We start from the raw sequence: 19,149 nt of genomic DNA, 5'->3' as shown, positions 1-19,149 counted from the left end.
CCCTGTGGCAAACTGAGTCCGAAATTTGAATAGGACACAGGGGGATAATTTTGTCTATTTTCCACAATGCCTGGAACCTTAGTTGGGGATATTTGGAGGCTAGGAATAACTTGATCATTAAGGCTGGATTCATTTGAAGGAAATAGTCGTCATTGTTCACTTATGTGTCTGGCAATTAATGCTGGCTGACAATTGAGACCCCAGCTAGAGCTGTCAATGTGGCATCTTGGACCTTTTCACATCATGGTGGCTGGGTTCCAGGAGCAAGTCCTAAGAGAACAGATGGAAAGTGTATAACTTTTTATGACCTAGTCTAGGAAGTCACATGGTGGCACCTACACCATAGTAACAAACCCACTCAGATTCAAGATGAGGAAGCATAAACCCCACCACTCAAGCAGGAGAGTATCAAGTCAAAGTCTCATGTAAAAGGAGCATGTGGAATAAACTGGAAAAAAAAAAAGCATGTGAGATGGAAGATATTGTTGTGATCATCTTTAGTAAATACAACCTGCCACAACTCTTCTGTGTTTTTGCACACTATTTGTTCATTATGATAACCTTTTATCTTTAGCTCTTTTGTCAACCGTGTCACAATGTTAACAATATTTAGCAGGTGTATTAGTCAGCCTAAGGGGTGCTGATGCAAAGTACCAGAACTCTGTTGACTTTTATAAAGGGTATTTATTTGGGATAGAAGCTTACAGTCAAAAGGCCCTGAAGACTCCAATTCAAGGAACCTAAGAGATACTTTCAAGGTACCGTAAGAGGTACTTTCCCATGCAAAGTCTGGTTGCCACGTGTTGAGACAAGGTGGTGGGCTATGTCTGTGAGAGTCCAGGCTTCCTCTTTCCTCTTAAGGGTCTGTGGTCCCAGTTTCTTCTGCTCTCAGCTGTAGACTGGCATAGAGCTCATCTCTCTCCCTGAGACTCCCTTCTTTCCAGGCTCAGCTGCTCTGTTCTCTTCACAAGATCAGCTGCAGATGCAGGGTTATCTCTTTTTCCAGGGCCTCTGCAGTTTCTAATGAGCCATCTCTTTTCTCTATGTTCTTCTTCTCTGTGTATCTAATTCTATGTGTGAGAGTCTGTTTTATTAGCCCACCAAGGGGTTAGGGACTCAACCCTGCATGCCCTAGTCTTATCATAATTTAATCAAAGACATCTCAGCTGAATCTAATACAATCAAAGGGTATCACGCCCAGAGGAACAGACCAATTTACAAACATAATCAAATATCTTTTTTGGAATTTATAAATAATTTTAAACTAACACAGCAGGCAATCAGCTTAAACTCCTACATCTTTCCCAGTCAAACTGAGAAGCTAGCTACTCCTTTCATATCAAACATACTTTTAAACACAGATTTTGTGTTAATCACTATGAAATTTAATTATCATTCAATAAATACTTATTCAGAACCTATCATTTGCCAAGTACTGTACTAGGAATGGAGATAGCATAAATTCAATACAGAAAATGGTCTTACCTCAAGAAGTTTACAATCTAGAAGGAAAGGAACTTAAATTAGAAATTTCTATGAAGTGATACAAGTTTCTATTAGTTTGTTATTCTATTAATCACTGGTAAGAGGTAGGATATCATTTCTTTGTTTTTAGGATTCATCAAATAATTTATTTAAGGCTTGCTTGAATCCAGTCATCATGTTGCTGGTATTCCCCATCTACCAGTCCAATGACCTCTCAAGGAAATGAGTTTCTAGGGGCATGACCTAAACTTCCTGATTTCATGCTGCCTTGGAGTGATAATCACTTCTCTATTTCCTCTCTTTTTTTCTTATTTTAAATATTTGAATTAACTTAAACCTTTTCCTAAATGTTTATTGGCAATCTCTATTTTATTTTTTATTTGTTCAGAACTCCCTAGAATCTCATTGAAAATAATAAATATGCTTATTTTAGAGTTATTTTGAGTCCTAGATTGTATTTTCTCAGGATTTTCTCTAATTATTAAGCTCGGTACCTCTCTTTCCATCTTCTTGGTTTGATGATTCTTGGTTGTTTGTTCATACTCATAGGCAAGAGCCTAATTTGAAAAGGACTGGTGACTGGTGGGAGGATTCTGGTTCACCTGGCTAGAAACTCAAATTTGGATGAAATCAGCTTTGGCTCAAGTGGTTGTGTGTGACAAAGGGAGGGTGGGCTTTCCTTACAATGTAAGTATGGTTTGTTTTAAGGATGCTTACCTCTCCTTGTCTTATGACAAGGCCCACATTCTCTGGACCCAATGTCTATTTTAAGAGTCTCTTGCATAAAATCTCTCATTACGGAAAAACCCAGAGCACATATTGGCACTGGCCTGCAGGTAACGTGAGGACCAATTTGCTGCTCCTTACCATTTATTAGTTATCTGATCCCAACTCAGGGCTCATTTCTCCTAGTCAATCTCTGCTTATTTTGATTGTGAGTCTTCTCTTCTGCTAGGATAACTTTTATTTTGGAAATTCTCTTTCACTAGTCTGGACTTGTGTGTATCTGTTTTAGTTTGCCAAAGGGGTGCCGATGCAAAGTACCAGAAAGCTGTTGGCTTTTATACAGGGTATTTATTTGGGGTAAAAGCTTACAATTCCAAGGCCATGAAAAGTCCAAACCAAGGCACCATCAGAGATACTTTCTCACTCAAGTTAGCTACTGTTGATCTGGGCATGTTGCCATGTGGTGAAACAAGATGGTCACCGATCTCTTCCCTTCTGGGTTCACCATCTCCTCTTGAACTGTTCCGTGGGCCTGGCCTCTTGGGGTTTCATGCTTAAGGGATCCTGTAGTCATCTTCTTACTTGGCAGGATAAAACATGGTGGCTTCCTTTTTCTGTGTCTGTCTGTGTGTCCATTTATATCAGACCCAGAAAGGGGGGCAGAAACTCAATCTGAGTCATGCCTCAAAAGTCCTAAATCAATCTTCCCAAATAATCTAACCAAAGACCCCTCAACTGAATTAAATACAATCAAAGGATATCACACCCAGAGGCATAGATTAGTTTATAAACATAATATTTCTCTTTTTGGGATTCATGAAATAATTTCAAACTGCCGCAGTATCTTAGATACTGTTAAGTTTCAGAATCAATATATTTCAGAAATTTCTCATGGTTAGGATTGATTATTAGTAAATCCCTTCTGAATTTTCCAAAACATGTTTATAATATTAGTCTTCTGATATTTGTATGCGATTTGGGAAGAGCGTTAAATGCATATGACCAGTCAGCCAGCTTTAGTGGGAAGCCTTCTACCCCTTTCTTGGTATCAAACCTATTTGAGGGTTCTATGGGGTACTAGAGAAACCTCCCCCAGTTTGTGGTTTCTTGAAGAATCTTTTTTTTTCTGTTATTAAATACCTATATTCATTTATTTTATATATTTCCCATTCTCTGCAATTTTTCAAAGATTACTGACAGTGGTCCTTTGCCCACATTGGCAACTCTTTTTAATACTCTGAAAAGTGTTTAGCATTGAAAATAGCTAAATGGTCTTACCATTTCTCACCTATTGAATGGATTTCAATTCCTTCTTAAGTGTGCTTGTTTTATCTTTTCAGTTGTTGTAGTCTTTCATTGCAGATCATTTAAAAAAAAAGAAAAGAAAGTCAAACGGAAGTCATGTTCTTTTTTTTTCACCTTGAAAACATATACCACCATCAGTTTATCTTCATTATCTCTGACCTTTAATATTTTTTCTCAAATCTGAGCTCATTTAAATCTTTAGACATTATTTCCAACATTATTCATAAAGGTCAGGCCACAATTCTAAATTTGCTCTTGATTTTATACCTCTGTTGTTAATTTTTGTTCCTATTCTTTTAAATTCTGTGCTTTACAGATGACTCCTTAAACAATGTTGGGGGAAACGGGCTTGGCCCAGTGGTTATGGCGTCCGTCTTCCACATGGGAGGTTCCTGGTTCAAACCCTGGGCCTCCTGGACCCATGTGGAGCTGGCCCATGTGCAGTGCTGATGTGCACCAGGAGTGCCGTGCCACGCAGGGGTGTCCCCCGCATAGGGGAGCCCCATGCACAAGGAGTGCGCCCCGTAAGGAGAGCCGCCCAGCACAAAAGAAAGTGCTGGCTGCTAAGAATGGTGCCGCCCACATGGAGAGCTGACACAACAAGATGACACAACAAGAACAAAAAGAAACACAGATTCCCATGCCGCTGACAACAGCAGAAATGGACAATGAAGAAGACGCAGCAAATAGACACAGAGAACAGACAACTGGGGTTGGGGGGAAAGGGGAGAGAAATAAATAAATAAAATAAATCTTAAAAAAAAAACAATGTTGGTAATCAGGAACATTAAGATAGAGGGAGAAACTACAGGTCAGAGAATAAGGAATGAACCGTTGCTGATGAAATAGAGAAAGTAAGAATAGCAAATTCTGAAAGTATCTTACATGTAATAGCTTCCCCTGCTGAGGCAGGTGGATTCCATTCGTCACCTTTGACCTATGTTGCAATAACTCATCTCCATTCAGAAAGCGTGTCTGAGTCATATAGATTGGTGGATGTTTTATCTGACTTTCATCGTGTATACACAAAGCACATTAATATGTACTATTATATTTTAATTTCCTTTTGCTTGTCATAACAATTCTTTGAAAGGAAGGAGGGAGTTTATACCCAGGGGAGAACTGACTATGTTTTGAAGCACAGAGGAAGGAGCCAGTAGAGAAGTGACTTCTTCAGACAGATAAAGACTCTCTCCTTTTGAAACTCTCCTTGGCTTCATCAAGACTATACTTTTAAAATTTTCCTCTTACTCTTCTGGCTCATCTCAGTCTCCTTTTCTGGTTCCTTTTCTTAGCAATCTTTGAATGTGGTAATCCTCAAACCTCTGCCCTTTATATCCTTGATGATAATGAAAAGAGCTTCAAGGTCCTTCACACGTCCTGGAACAGGCTAGTGATTTGTTCACATAGTCACATGCTTTTGTAAAATTTGCCAAAGTAAGTTATTTTTATATTCTTTTTCTTAAAGAAAACACTCCCAAGTTTTATAAGCTTCAGATTTTGCAAAAATCTAGATCTGTTCCTGATCCTGGACCCTTTCGTTTCCCACTTCCATTCATTCAACAAGTGTTTTTGAATATTTATTATGAGCCAGGGACTGTTATAGGCACTTGGGATATATCAGTGAACAAAACTGAAAGAGAACGCTGTCCTCTTAGAGCTCATACTGTAGTAAAGAGAGATGACAAAATAAAAAGAAGTAACTAAATTTCTAATAGCAATTGATTGTCATCTGCCTGCAATGGAATGCTAGTGGGGTATTAAAATTGAAGTGGATGTACTTTTACTCACAGAAAGATGTTTATATATGTTATGTGAAAGATGAGAAGACAAATATTATGTAGAAAAAGTTGGTGGATCTCAGTATCTGGGTGGGGAAGTATGTTGGAATTCTCTGAATGGGTATGTATTATTTTTGCAACTGTCCTATAAGCTTGAAAGTATTTAAAAAGTAAACGTTTTTAAAAATTAAATGTAAAAAATAGTTTATAGAACATAAGCCTTCCCCCCCCCAAGAATATTTATACATCCTTTTAATTAGATTAGTTTTACAAACAACTTGGACCTTTCATAATGAAATGCTTCTTTTTAACATGACTTTATCAGCTATCTATATATGAATCCTGAAATTCCTTGCCTGTTATAGATAAAAGTCTGCATTTTACAGCTGGTTAATGTGGTGAATAAAAATGATATTAGAGGCTTTATCTCTAGAATTAACTACATATAGACCACAAATAGTTGTCTTTTTCTGAAGATTTATTTTGCTTATTTATCCCCACCTCCCCTGCATTGTTTGCACTTGCTCTTTGCTCTGTTTCCATTTGCTGTGTGCTCTCTGTTTGTTCCTCTTCTCTTTAGGAGGCACCAGGAACCAAACCTGGGACCTCCCATGTGGGAGAGAGGCACTCAGTCACTTGAGCCACCTCAGCTCGCTGCTTTGTTGTATCTCTTATTGTCTTTCCTCTTTCTGTCTTCTTGTTGCATCATCTTGTTGCACCAGCTCACCATGCTTGCCTGTCACGCCATTTCACTGTCTTGCTCGTGTTCTCCAGGAGGCACTGGAGATCAAACCTGGGACCTCCCATGTGGTAGGTGTGAGCTCAATCACTTGAGCCACATCCAAATCTCCACAAATAGTTTTAAATACTGTCTAGCTTGGTGATAAATTAGCAGTCCCACTAACATGAAATGAAGAGATTATAAGTGTATCTTAAAGAAAATACTATCCCGATTTCTTGACCCTTTCAAAATGCTATATAAGAAATTATATAAAATTTAACAACAACAAAAGAACACAACTTAAGACCTGTCTGGCAAGCACAACCCAGAAGGGCACATGTGAATGACACGGGGACCTCCAAATTAAAAGGCCAGTGCTGTACACCTTAAAAAGCAAACAAACCCTCCCATCAATATAATATAATTTCTACTAAACAAAAATTGATAGCACTTTAGAATAAGCCTAGCTTTTTAAAAGTATAATTCTATGTATAGATTTGTGTATAAAAAGCCTGAAATGATATGCAGCAAAATGTTAATAGTATGTATCTTTGTGCTTATTTGGAGTGAGCTTATTTTGTGGTTACCTGTACTTTCTAACTTTCAGTGATGAATGACTTGAGTAATAACAGAGCTTCTTTGTTTCCCAGGTTTCCATATTTAACCTTCTCTTCTTCCTATGCTCGCTCAGACCTAATGCTCACTTTAGTGAAAGAAATCAAGGCCATGGCTTGCTCCTAGCTTCCCTCTGACACTTTCAGGCAATTGACCTCCCTCCATCACTCAATGACCTCTCCTCAAGCCATGTCACTCCCAGGCCTCTCAGCCAACTGTGGCGTAGGAGGGTATGTGTGGAAAGGGGGCAGCATAAGGACACTAGGATAACCCATGTTACATTTCTCCTTTCATTAATATGGTCACTCTCAATCAACTTTATCTGCTGTATGTTCCCATATCTCACAGTGAAACTTTCTGTGTCTTCCCAATCCAGTAAGGCAACATAAACTGAAGTTTTCATGAAGGACCTAGAGGGGGCATGTTTATTATTTTCCTCTAGATGATACATTTGTACTTCTCAATTCTAGTTAATTTTAATATTCCCTAATCTTTCATCAGAAATTTTAGGCAATATCAGAGAACAATGCCTTGTTAATTAAAGAAAGTTACCCAAGGCAACATCACCAAACAAAGTCAGGCTTAGAATCCAGACTCCAATTCTAGTGCTTATTCCTCTAAACTGTAATGCCATGGATATGAAGCCTATTTAAATATACTCTACATGGAAGCCTCTTGGTTTAGTCAGAGAAATAAGAAAATATGGCAATACATGCATCATTTAGTACTACTTAAACATTCAGTTTCCTCATCTTAGATGATTTATGGATGATAGCTAATGGTCAGGTTGGGTGACTCACAAAAATTGTTCACAGTGTTTTAAAAAACACATATTGGGGCTTTTCATAGAAATTTCTGGTTTCCTGGAAGTCTTTTGTTTCTTCAGTTTTCTCTTTCTGCCCATATACACATATGCAAGTTCCTTTCTCCACACTGTCCACACAGAAACAGGATGTGTTGAAAGTTCAAAGATATCTAAATGGAAAAGATTGCACTTGTTGTATAAGAGCTAATCAGTGCAGTGGAAACCAGTGGAACAATTTAATTATTGTTGGTTTTAAAAAAACCTTGGCAAATGAAACTGTTTATTCAAGATGAGCCACTAAAGCAGCAAGTACTTGAACAGAGTCATACTTTCATTTATCTAGCTCTTACTATGGTAAGAATACTTGTTAACTTCCTTTGATGAACTTAAGACAATAAGGGTGTACCCTTGATATCAGGTATGCATCTTCTGGCCCAAATTATAGATACTGATTGAACTTTCATATATTGAAATAAAGCAAAGCAGATATTGATTTGAAATGTTTAATAAAATATTTAAATATTCCAGTAGTAAAGTGAGACCAACAGAGAAAGTGTTATAGTATTATAAAATGAGAAACTGATAAAACAAAACTAGACAAGTCCAAATCATTTTTCAAAATAGCACATGAATATAAATATTTAGTTAATTCTACTCTGGCTTTTCTTCCATTTTTTGTTTTGTTTTGTTGGGTTTTTGTTGTTCTCATCAGCCAAATCCATTAGGCAAGAGTAGTAAAACACCTGCATGCCATGTATTTTGTAGGTGAAGCTACAACACAAACAGAATGATAAAAAGAAATCACATTAGTGAAACACAATTTTGCGAAATAGTAACTCTAAGTATTGTGATTTAGGGCCTATGAGGTATTCCAATGGACATTCCCCCTCATCCTTTAGGACATGGAAGACCTTTTATTAAAAGCCCCAAGGAAATATTCCATTATTTTCCTGCAGAAAAATAAAGTCCATTATCATACCTGTCTTATTATACAAAAGTTCTTTTATCCTCCATTTTTCATGGTGAAATTTCTTCTCTTTTCTTTGGAGGTAGAAAGAATTTGGTTATCCTTTTGTAAATATTTAGAATCATCTTTAGAGAAAGGGAGAACAATGAATAGAATCATATTCTTAAACCATGGTTTAAGACAATTATTTGCCCTTAAAGTTAAACTATATCCTTGTTTTAAGTAAAATTATATGATTTATTACCTATAATATTCAGGTGCTAACTTGTACATTTTAACTTTGAAGATAAGAATTAGGTCACACTTTCCTGTACTGAATTAATACTGATGGCCATTAACCAGATTAATGGTAGTTCTCAAAATAGCAGGTAACTAAGCCCATAAATGAAAGGTAGAAATTATTTACTCTTTTCCCCTGTTCTGGCCATTAGCTAGACTTTCTTATGTGTAAAAGTCACAAGTGAAATGTGTATTGTGCTTCATGGGATAAAAATAACTTTTCAAACACATTATCTTGGGTTAATTCTCACAACACCTGGTTAGAAAACTACTATTATTGCATTTTTACTGATGAATAAAGTCATTCTCAATTGTTGGAGATTTGGACCCAAAGGGTATTGGGAATGAAAGAAAGAGAAAAAGGAGAGTGAAAGAAAAAGAAAGAAAGAGAAAGAATGAGAGAGCTGGGATCAGGGGTCTGTGAGTAGAGACTAATCAGACAACTTTATTGTTCCCAAGGGGCTCTATATATACCCCAGTGCACGTGGGGAGAAGCAGCAACATGCAGTTAACCATCAACATCACTCAGTCTAAGGAATTCAAAAAATCTTATCTCTATGTACAAAGTTTACTTTTCTTTCAACCTTTCACCTTTCACAGCTTCATCCTGTTTGCTGGGAACTCTTCAATTACCACATTCTTTAGGTTACAAGTGTAGCCATGGAAACAGCAAATCTCTCCTTGTGAGATCACTGTGCCTCAGTTTCCAACATTTCCCCGTTTTTGTTTTAGTCAAGGTGACTGTGCCTGTTTTAGGTTGCCATCCTCTGAGAGTCTTACCCATCATGACTACTGGCTAAGCTCTTCGACTAGGGGGAAGTTACTGAAGTGCTTTTGCTAGCACCAGATTATTCGTATGTCCCATGTCTGTTACGCTTTGCAATTTTCTTCTAAAGTACTGTCTGGCACAGGTGAGAATCATGAGCAACAGAAAAAATATGATTAGCCCTATTTCTAAAGCTGACAGGAAATGCTGTGATTTCCACCTATTAATTGTGTTAAATTTTGTAATATGTGAAATCGTATCTGAGAAAATATCCTATCATTGGTTACATGAATTTGATTTTGAGACATTTCTAATATTTTCCTCTGTAATTCAATTATTTCCAGAGAGATATTACTTTTATGGCCTAGCAAATGATTCTTAATTTTTTTCCATTCTATATTGGATGAATTAGAGGCAAGAAGAGTAATACAAAAGTTGCTTTCATTCCAATCACATTTCAATCTCCTTAACAAATTTAAATTATACAATTGATCTCCAATATGCAAAACAGCCAACTCTAAATCATTAACCTGATTATTTAACTGTTCATCAATGTGCTCTTGGCTATGCCACAAATCACTAGCATTTTTATGCCAATCATGCACGTACTGTTGAGTCTGAACAGTCTCATGCGAAGCTACAGCAGTGGTTGCAGCAGTTGTGATGATTCCAATTAGTCCATTATACTAATTATTAGGGGTCCAACAAATCCTTTTGTCCATTTCAGGATTTCTTGTGCCATGTGGAGCAATAGCTGACTTTCAGGTGATGACTGCCATATTCGGTTCATTTGGACAGGAATCTATATACCTCATTGTCTTCTGGCTATTGTGATGGTGTCTCTATCCTGCAACACACTTTCTGACAGACATGTATACAAGGCACCATTTTTATAAAACGAGGCATTATCTTTTATAGTTATTTTTCCATTCATGAATATGAAAGGATCACTGAACATGCTTTCAATTGATAGGTTTGATTTAATTGTAGATATTGACCTGTTTGACTGTAATTACCAATCCATTCATAAGTAGGGGCAATTCCAAGAAATACTTTCCATAAGTTTTTATGTATATTAAGATTATAGGTGTCATTAATCCATGAGGTTGGTAACCATTTTCCTTTACCTTTCCAAATAGTAAAATTGTTATTATATACCACTTGTTCACCCACAAACAGAGATTCTGAAAAAGGATATTGCATATTACTAACTTGTTGACCCTTGTTGTTAAGTCCATACCATATAAATCTGCCATTATACTCTTTGGGGGTCTCCATAGGAGCACTTTCCCACACTATTCCATAGTAATCATTAAAAATGACAGATCTTACTATATGGCATTCCTGCCATCCCTCTTTCTTTTCAGGTTTTCAGGATGGACAATTATAATTTTGCTTTTTAATTATGAAAGAGTTATATGAGGGAACAAAGTTATTAATAATTTGGTACCATTACTTTTCATGATAACCATAGTCTGATATTTTGTTTGCATGCAAGGGGGACTTTTTCCAATACATAATGGTCTATGATCAGAAGGAAGGGTAAGATTATGTATTTTCTTCCCTTCTTCATCAGGTTTTAAGGGTAGTCTGTCATTTATAGGCCCAGGAAACACATGTATTTTACTCAAAAATACAGGAAATGATGGGTCTCTCCATGTTAGAGCACATACTAGAGGTGGATTAGGAATATATGCCCATTAAGTATGATTTTCACCTGCATGACCCAGAGTTACCATTAACATGATCAGGATAGGAGAAATCATCGTCAAAATTCTTTCTTCTCTATCTGCGGTTTAATCCGTTGAGCTGGCAGCCAAATTTGTTCCCCATCTTCTGTAAGGACAAGAGCATATCCTCATCCCCATACTTAACCTTTCCCTTTTGCCAAGTGTTAGTTAGTACATCTTTCCAATATATTGGCTGATATTCAGCTGAGTCACACAATACTTTTTCTTTATTCTTATTCAATGCATAATGCCATTCAGCAGGTGTTATTGAATCATATACATTAAGGAAATTTAAAGTGAATGAAGCTTTTGCCAATTGGTCCTTTGGTACTATAATGCCATCATCTCCCTCTTTTTGTTTTGATAACATTTGATTAATGTTATTGCTTAAGGGTATGATGTGACCGACTATGGCTTGACCTGTAGGATTATAAGTAATTCCTGTGACATGAGCAATGGAATATTTAGTGCAAAATGTTGCAAACTGTTTGCCAGAATAAGCTGGACCATTATCAGTTTTGATTTCTGCAGGGCAGCCCATAACTGCAAAGGCAGACCACAAATGTGAATGAACATGACAAAATCTTTCCCCATGGTGTGCTGTAGCTCAGAGAAAGTGAGAATAAGTATTAATACAAACATGAATATATTGCAATTTACCAAAAGTTGGAACATGTGTGACATCCATCTGCCAGATTTGATTTGGAGCCAGCCCTCGGGGATTAGTGCCTTTATCAAATGTTGCTGACACGAGAGGGCCACAAGTTGAACAATGTTTTATATCTTGTGCTTGTAATTTTGTTAAAGATGGAAATTTATGTTGCAATTCCTTAGTATTGATATGAGTTAGAGCATGATATTTGGCAGCATCCTGTATAGACCCAACCAGAATATCAGCTTGCGTATTACGTGCGGACAAGGGGCCAGGTAAAGCAGAATGTGATCAAATATGGGTAATGTACAAAGAATTTACTCATTGATGAATGAATGCCTGCAATTGTAAGAACATTTGAGAAAGCTCATTAGTTACAGAGATAGTAGCAGTTTTAATTTGAGCAGCAGTTAAGCAAACATATTCAGAATCAGAAATAATCACACACCACTGATATTTCTGCATTGGGGATTGATTATTTATAGCAGGAACAGAAAAGGTGAATTTTTCTTATCTGAAGGATGCAAAGAATATTAAAGAAACAATCTTTCAAATCTATAATAATCAAAGACCAATTCTTAGGAATCATAGAGAGCTGTGGAACTTCTGGTTGCAGTGCCCCCATAGGGCTCATAACCTTATTAACATCTCTTAGATCAGTTAGCATTCACCATTTTCCAGATTTCTTTTTTATTACAAACACTGGAGAATTCCAAGGACTATTTGAGGGTTCAATATGTTTTTGAGATAATTGTTCTTTTACTAAACTATGAAGGGCATTCCACAGGCAGGGGCCATTGATCAGCCCACCCTGGTGCTTCTGTAAGCCAGGTTATGGGAACAGTAATGTCCTTTATTGCAATGGCCCCTATGTTAAATTTTGTATCTCTGAATTCTGTCTCAGTGTAACAGAACCAAGTCCTCTACAATCCCCTTTTTGACATATGTTAGGGTTATACTGCATATCCATAAATAAAGCTTTCTCCTGCTCAGATAATGTAGGAATGTGAACAAAAGCTCCCCACTGACTAAGTAAATTATGGCCCCATAAATTAAGTCTAACATCAGCCATATAAGGTTGTAAATATCTGTCATAGTGTCAATGCCAGTAAAGACTGTTGGGACTTTTTGTAATGTCCATGATTGAGGCCAATATCATTTAGCAATGATGGACACATCAGCTCTTGTGTCTATTAATCCCAAAAACACTTTTCCATTAATAGTAATAGTAACTTCAGGCCGATTATCATCTACAAAATTTGCCAATAAATTTCATTCCCCATAGACCCAAATTCCCCATTTCTATCAAAAGGAAGAGTGCTGTTTGTGATAGGTCAGGAGTAATAATTGAGCTATACGTTGCCCCAAAGTAACTTGTACTTGACTAACAGCTTGCCCCATAACCTTAATTTCTCCCTTATAATCACAATTTAAAATGCCAGTTTGTACTAGCAGTCCTTTCATAGTTAAGCTACTCTTACTTATAATTAAGCCAACAGTTTCAGGAGGTAATGGGCCTTTTACACCCGTCAGTATAGTTTGCATACCCATAGTAGGAGTAATAAGTTTAGTTTCTGTAGAAGGCAAGTCAATAGCAGCACTCCCTCCAGTAGCTGCCCTTAATTCAGAAACTGGGATGCATGCTGCTGGCCATTACTGACTGGGTATCTTTCCAATAGGCTCCTATTGTTTGTCTAAGGGCCTTGAGCTAGGCCTGCAAAGCAGTTTCCTGATGGTGAAATGGAAGAACTGTTTTTATGAAATCTAGATTTACATTCATTTGCTCAATGAAAGCCCTTTTGACATATAGGGCACAGTTTAGAGGGGGTCTTTCCTCCCCCATTATTTTGTTGCTGAGCAAAATTTGCTCTGCAATCCTTTTGAAAATGACCAGATTCCTCACATTTAAAACAACTTCCTCTTTTAGTCTGGGGTCTTTGATTACCCCTTATTTCCACAGCTAATATTGCCATCTGGTGGGTGGTGGAACCTATGTTCTGGCTAGCGTTAATATAATCTTGTATTGACTCTCCCACTGCCTTAACGGGTCTAATAGCTTTTTGCATTCTCTATTTGCTTGATCGAATGCAAGAGTTAATAAAATTAAGTCTCTAGCATCTGGGATTTCTGTAGTTTTTTGACTAATATCTGATAGCCTAGCTACAAACTCTACATATGGCTCATTTACTCCTTGTATAACTTTAGCAAAGAGTTGTACAGGTTTCCCAGGGGCTGAAATTTTTCTCCAACCTGTTAAGCAGGACATTCTAACTTGAACTATTGCTACATCATCATACTGCATTTGTCTGCCAACTCGGGCCCAAGCTCCTTTTCCCAATAGTTGCTCTGCTGATATAAGCACTGGAGGATCTTGATTAGCATTTTGCCGGGCAGTCACATTAGCCTCATCTGTCCACCAAGTTTAAATTGCAGGAATTCAGCAGGGCTAAGAACAGTACGGGCTAACATTTTCCAGTCCCAAGGAATCAATCTATCTACCTGAGCCATCCCCTGAACTAAGCCGAACGTATATGGAGAATTAACCCCATATTGCCCACAAGCTTGTTTTAAATCTTTCAATAGTTTAAAAGGTATTGGTTCATGATGGAATTCAGCACCTCCCTGAGGGTTATTAGCATTTGATGGGATTGGTCGTGATACAACTAAAAAAGCTGATAAGAATTGCATGGCTGATAAGAATTGCAAGGTCTTCGGATCCCCTTGTCCCCTTGTCGAGATCCTTGCAATAAACAGCACATTAAGGGTGTTTGAGGAGGAGTGGGGTTGGAAACAACTATATTTTTAACACATGGTAAAGCGTCTGCCATATCTGCTGAGGTTGGGGCAGCCATAAGTGGCGGTTTATCAGGCACAGTATGTTGAACTGGATATGAGGTAGGATAAGCGTCTGGGTGAGATATATGGAGATTGGATATTTCATTACCGCAGACAGTTGTCTTTTTAGCTACAAAAGGATTAGTACTAGGATTAGGCATAAAGCCAGGAGATTCTCCTCTGCCTTTTGGCTAAGAATTTAGTTCTTTCAAATGGCCCTCCATTTTCTGTTTGTCTATGGGTTTTGAAAATACAATAATTTCTTCTTCATCATCTTCCTCTGATTGTAAAGGATCTAAGGTGGCAGCAATTTGCTGACACAAAGCCCACGCAGATAAAGGAATGGATTCCCCTTTCTGATATGCTCTTCATAAAGCTTTCTTTACATGTTTCCACTGTTTTAAATTTCAGACATTATATCCCTGAGGCTGAAACCAACTACAATACTTTTGTATTAAAGCAAACAATTCTATTAACTCACAACTTTTTACAGGCACCCCACTATCTTTCAACAAGGTTTTTATCACTGCGATTGCTCTCCCACAAGGCCAGTACGATTACCCATTACCCTGATGACTTCACGGAAAATGTTACTTACCTAAAAAAAGACTTAAGTCACACTGCTATGGACGTCACACATGACCCTCGACAAGGTCTTTTCCACAGTTCCTGACTGATTTGGAAGACTCTTTCTCACATTGGGTGCCAGATGTTGGAGATTGGGACCCTTAGGGTATTGGGTATAGGAGAAAGAGAAAAAGGAGAGGGGAGGGAGACAGGAAGAGACGGAGAGGGAGAGAGGGAGAGAGGGAAAGTGAGAGGAGAAGAGGGAGAGGGGGAGGGGGAGAGAGAGAGAGAGAGACTCATAATAGAGAGAGAGACTCATAATAGAGACACTAATAACAGAAAGAGACACTCATAATAGAGACTCATAATAGAAAGAGATACACAGAATAGAGAGAGACTCATAATAGAGAGAGAGACTCATAATGAGAGAGAGAAAGACTCATAATAGAGAGAGAGACTCTTAATGAGAGAGAGAGAGACTCAGAGGAGGAGAGAGACTCAATGAGAGAGAGAGACACTCATAAGAGATAGAGAGACTCATAATGAGAGAGACTCATAATGAGAGAGACTCAAAATAGACTCATAATGAGAGAGACTCATAATAGAGTGAGAGAGATGCATAATGAGAGAGAGAGAGACTCCTAAGGGAGAGAGAGACTGATGAGAGAGACTCGTAATGAGAGAGAGACTCAGAATAGAGAGGGATACTCATAATAGAGACTCATAATCTCTCTATTATGAATCTCTCTTTCTCTCATTATGAGTCTCTCTCTCATCAGTCTCTCTCTCTATTAGGAATCTCTCTCATTATGAGTCTTCTCTCTCTCTATTAGGAGTCTCATTATGAGTATCTCTCTCTATTATGAGTCTCTCTCTCATTTTGACTCTCATCAGTCTCTCTCTTTCATCAGTCTCTCTCTATCTCTCTCAGGATTCTCTCTCTCTCTCTCATTATGAGTCTTCTCTCTTTCTATTATGAGTCTCTCATTATGTGTCTCTCTCATTATGAGTCTCTCTATTATGAGTCTCTCATCAGTCTCTCTCTATTATGAGTCTCTCATTATGAGTCTCTCAGTCTCTCTCAACAGTCTCTCTCTCTATTAGGAGTCTCTCATTATGAGTCTTCTCTCTCTATATATATTATGAGGCTCTCTCTCATTATGAGTTTCTCTCTCTATTAAAAGTCTCTCTCTCATCAGTCTCTATTAGGAGTCTCTCTCTCATGCATCTCATCAGTCTCTCTCTCATCAGTCTATCTCTCTATTAGGAATCTCTCTCTCTCATTGTGAGTATCTCTCTCTCTCTGAGTCTCTCTCTCTTATGAGGTTCTCTCATCAGTCTCTCTCTCATTATGAGTCTCTCATTATAGTCTCTCTATTATGAGTCTCTCTATCTCTCATCAGTCTCTCTCTCTATTAGGAGTCTCTTTCTCTTTAATTTGAGTCTTCTCTCTCTCTCTATGATAAGTCTCTCTCATTATGAGTCTCTCTCATTATGAGTCTCTCATCAGTCTCTCTCTCATTAGTCGATCTCTCTATTAGGAGTCTCTCTCATTACGAGTATCTCTCTCTATTATGACTCTCTCTCATTATGAGTCTCTCTCTCATTAGTCTCTCTCTCCCTTTCATCAGTCTCTCTCTCTATTAGGAGTCTCTCTCTCTCATTATGAGTATTCTCTCTCTCTATTATGAGTCTCTCTCATTATGAGTCTCTCTCTCATCAGTCTCCTCTCTCTCATCAGTCTCTCTCTATTAGGAGTCTCTCTCATTATGAGTATCTCTCTATTATGAGTCTCTCAATTATGAGTCTCTCTCTCATCAGTCCCTCTCTATTAGGACTCTCATTATGAATCTTCTCTCTCTCTCTGTTATGAGACTCTCTCTCATTATGAGTCTCTCTCATTGTAAGTCTCTCTATTATGAGACTCTCTCTCATAATAGAGAGAGACTCATAATAGAGAGAGAGACTCAAATTGAGAAAGAGAGACTCAGAGAGAGAGAAGACTCATAATGAGAGAGAGACTTCTAATAGAGAGGAGAGAGACTGATGAGAGAGAGTCATAATAGAGAGAGACTCATAATAGAGAGATACTCATAATGAGAGAGAGACTCCTAATAGAGAGATAGACTGATGAGAGAGCCTGAAGAGAGAGAGACTCATAATAGAGAGAGACTCCTAATAGAGAGAGACTGATGAATGACAGACTGATGAGACCAAGAGACTCATAATGAGAGAGAGAGACTCATAATAGAGAGATACTCATAATGAGAGACTCCTAATAGAGAAAGAGAGAGAAGACTCAAATGAGAGAGAGACTGATGAGAGAGAGATACTGATAAGAGAGAGACTCATAATGAGAGAGACTCCTAATGAGAGAGAGAAACACATAATGAGAGAGATTCATAATAGAGAGAGAGGGAATCCTAATAGAGAGAGACTGATGAGAGAGAGACTGATGAGAGAGAGACTCATAATGAGAGACTCACTCATAATAGAGAAATACTCATAATGAGAGAGAGAGACTCATAGAGATAGACTGATGAGAGACTTATAATAGAGATTTATGAGAGAGAGACTCATAATGAGAGACTCATCATAGAGAGAAGACTCATAATGAGAGAGACTGCTAATAGAGTGTGAGAGAGACTGAAGAGATAGAGACTGAAGAGAGAGACACATAATAGCGAGAGACACTCATAATGAGAGAGAGTCTCATAATACAGAGAGAGAGACTCCTAATAGAGAGAGGCTGATGAGAGAGACTGATGAGAGAGACTCATAATGAGAGAGAGACTCATAATGAGAGAGACACATAATAGAGAGACTGATGAACGACTCAAATTGAGAAAGACTCATAATAGAGAGAGAGAGAGAAAACTCATAATGAGAAACTCATAATAGAGAGAGACTCATAATGACAGAGACTATAAGGAGAGAGAGACTCAGAGAGAGAAGACTTATAATGAGAGAGACTCCTAATAGAGATAGAGACTGATGAGAGAGACTCATAATGAGAGAGAGAGACTCATAATAGAGATACTAATGAGAGAGAGACTCCTAATAGAGAGAGATAGACTGATGAGAGAGAGACTCATAATAGAGAGAGACTCCTAATAGAGAGAGAGATAATGGAGAGAGAGAGAGAAGACTCATAATGAGAGAGACTACTAATAGAGAGAGAGAGACTGATGAGAGAGACTCATAATGAGAGAGAGAGACTCATAATAGAGATACTAATGAGAGAGAGACTCCTAATAGAGAGAGAGATAGACTGATGAGAGAGAGACTCATAATAGAGAGAGACTCCTAATAGAGAGAGAGAGATAATGAAGAGAGAGAGAGAGAAGACTCATAATGAGAGAGACTCCTAATAGAGAGAGAGAGATAATGAAGAGAGAGAGAGAGAAGACTCATAATGAGAGAGAGACTCCTAATAGAGAGAGACTGGTGAGAGAGGCTGATGAGAAAGACACATAATAGAGAGAGAGACTCATAATGAGAGACTCATGAGAGAGAGAGACACATAATAGAGACTGATGAGAGACTGATGAGAGATAGAGACTCAAATTGAGAGAGAGACTCATAATAGAGAGAGAGAAGACTCATAATGAGAGAGACTCCTAATAGAGAGGAGAGAGACTAATGAGAGAGATTCATAATAGAGAGAGAAGACTCACAATGAGAGAGAGAGAATCCTAATAGAGAGAGAGACTCATAATGAGAGACTCACACATAATAGAGAAATACTCATAATGAGAGAGAGAGACTCATAATGAGAGAGAGAGACTCCTAATAGAGAGAGAGAGAGATTGACTGATGAGAGAGAGCCTGAAGAGAGACTCATAATAGAGAGACTCATAATGAGAGAGAGAGACTCATAACGAGAGAGAGACTCCTAATAGAGACTGATGAGAG

At 37.9% G+C, this 19,149-nt stretch overlaps 2 long non-coding RNA genes across 3 annotated transcripts in view; one reads left to right on the top strand and one right to left on the bottom strand.

Annotated features, from left to right (window-relative positions):
- The window catches only part of LOC131273277 (uncharacterized), a 152,511-nt gene that overhangs the window by 74,955 nt on the left and 58,407 nt on the right, over positions 1–19,149 (top strand). The gene's annotated exons all lie outside the window — the stretch shown is intronic.
- On the bottom strand, positions 9,896–17,125 carry LOC131273278 (uncharacterized). Of its 2 annotated transcripts, none has more exons than XR_009180449.1 (3): positions 15,266–17,125; positions 11,168–11,286; positions 9,896–10,311 (listed from the first exon to the last, which is right to left on the bottom strand). It is a non-coding gene; the product is annotated as an uncharacterized lncRNA (long non-coding RNA). The 2 variants fall into 2 exon arrangements; XR_009180450.1 differs by having other exon boundaries at positions 11,187–11,286.

This window comes from Dasypus novemcinctus, chromosome 14 (assembly GCF_030445035.2).
Source record: "Dasypus novemcinctus isolate mDasNov1 chromosome 14, mDasNov1.1.hap2, whole genome shotgun sequence".
In the NCBI taxonomy this organism is placed as follows: domain Eukaryota; kingdom Metazoa; phylum Chordata; class Mammalia; order Cingulata; family Dasypodidae; genus Dasypus; species Dasypus novemcinctus.
This window is presented reverse-complemented; position numbering and strand designations above follow the sequence as displayed.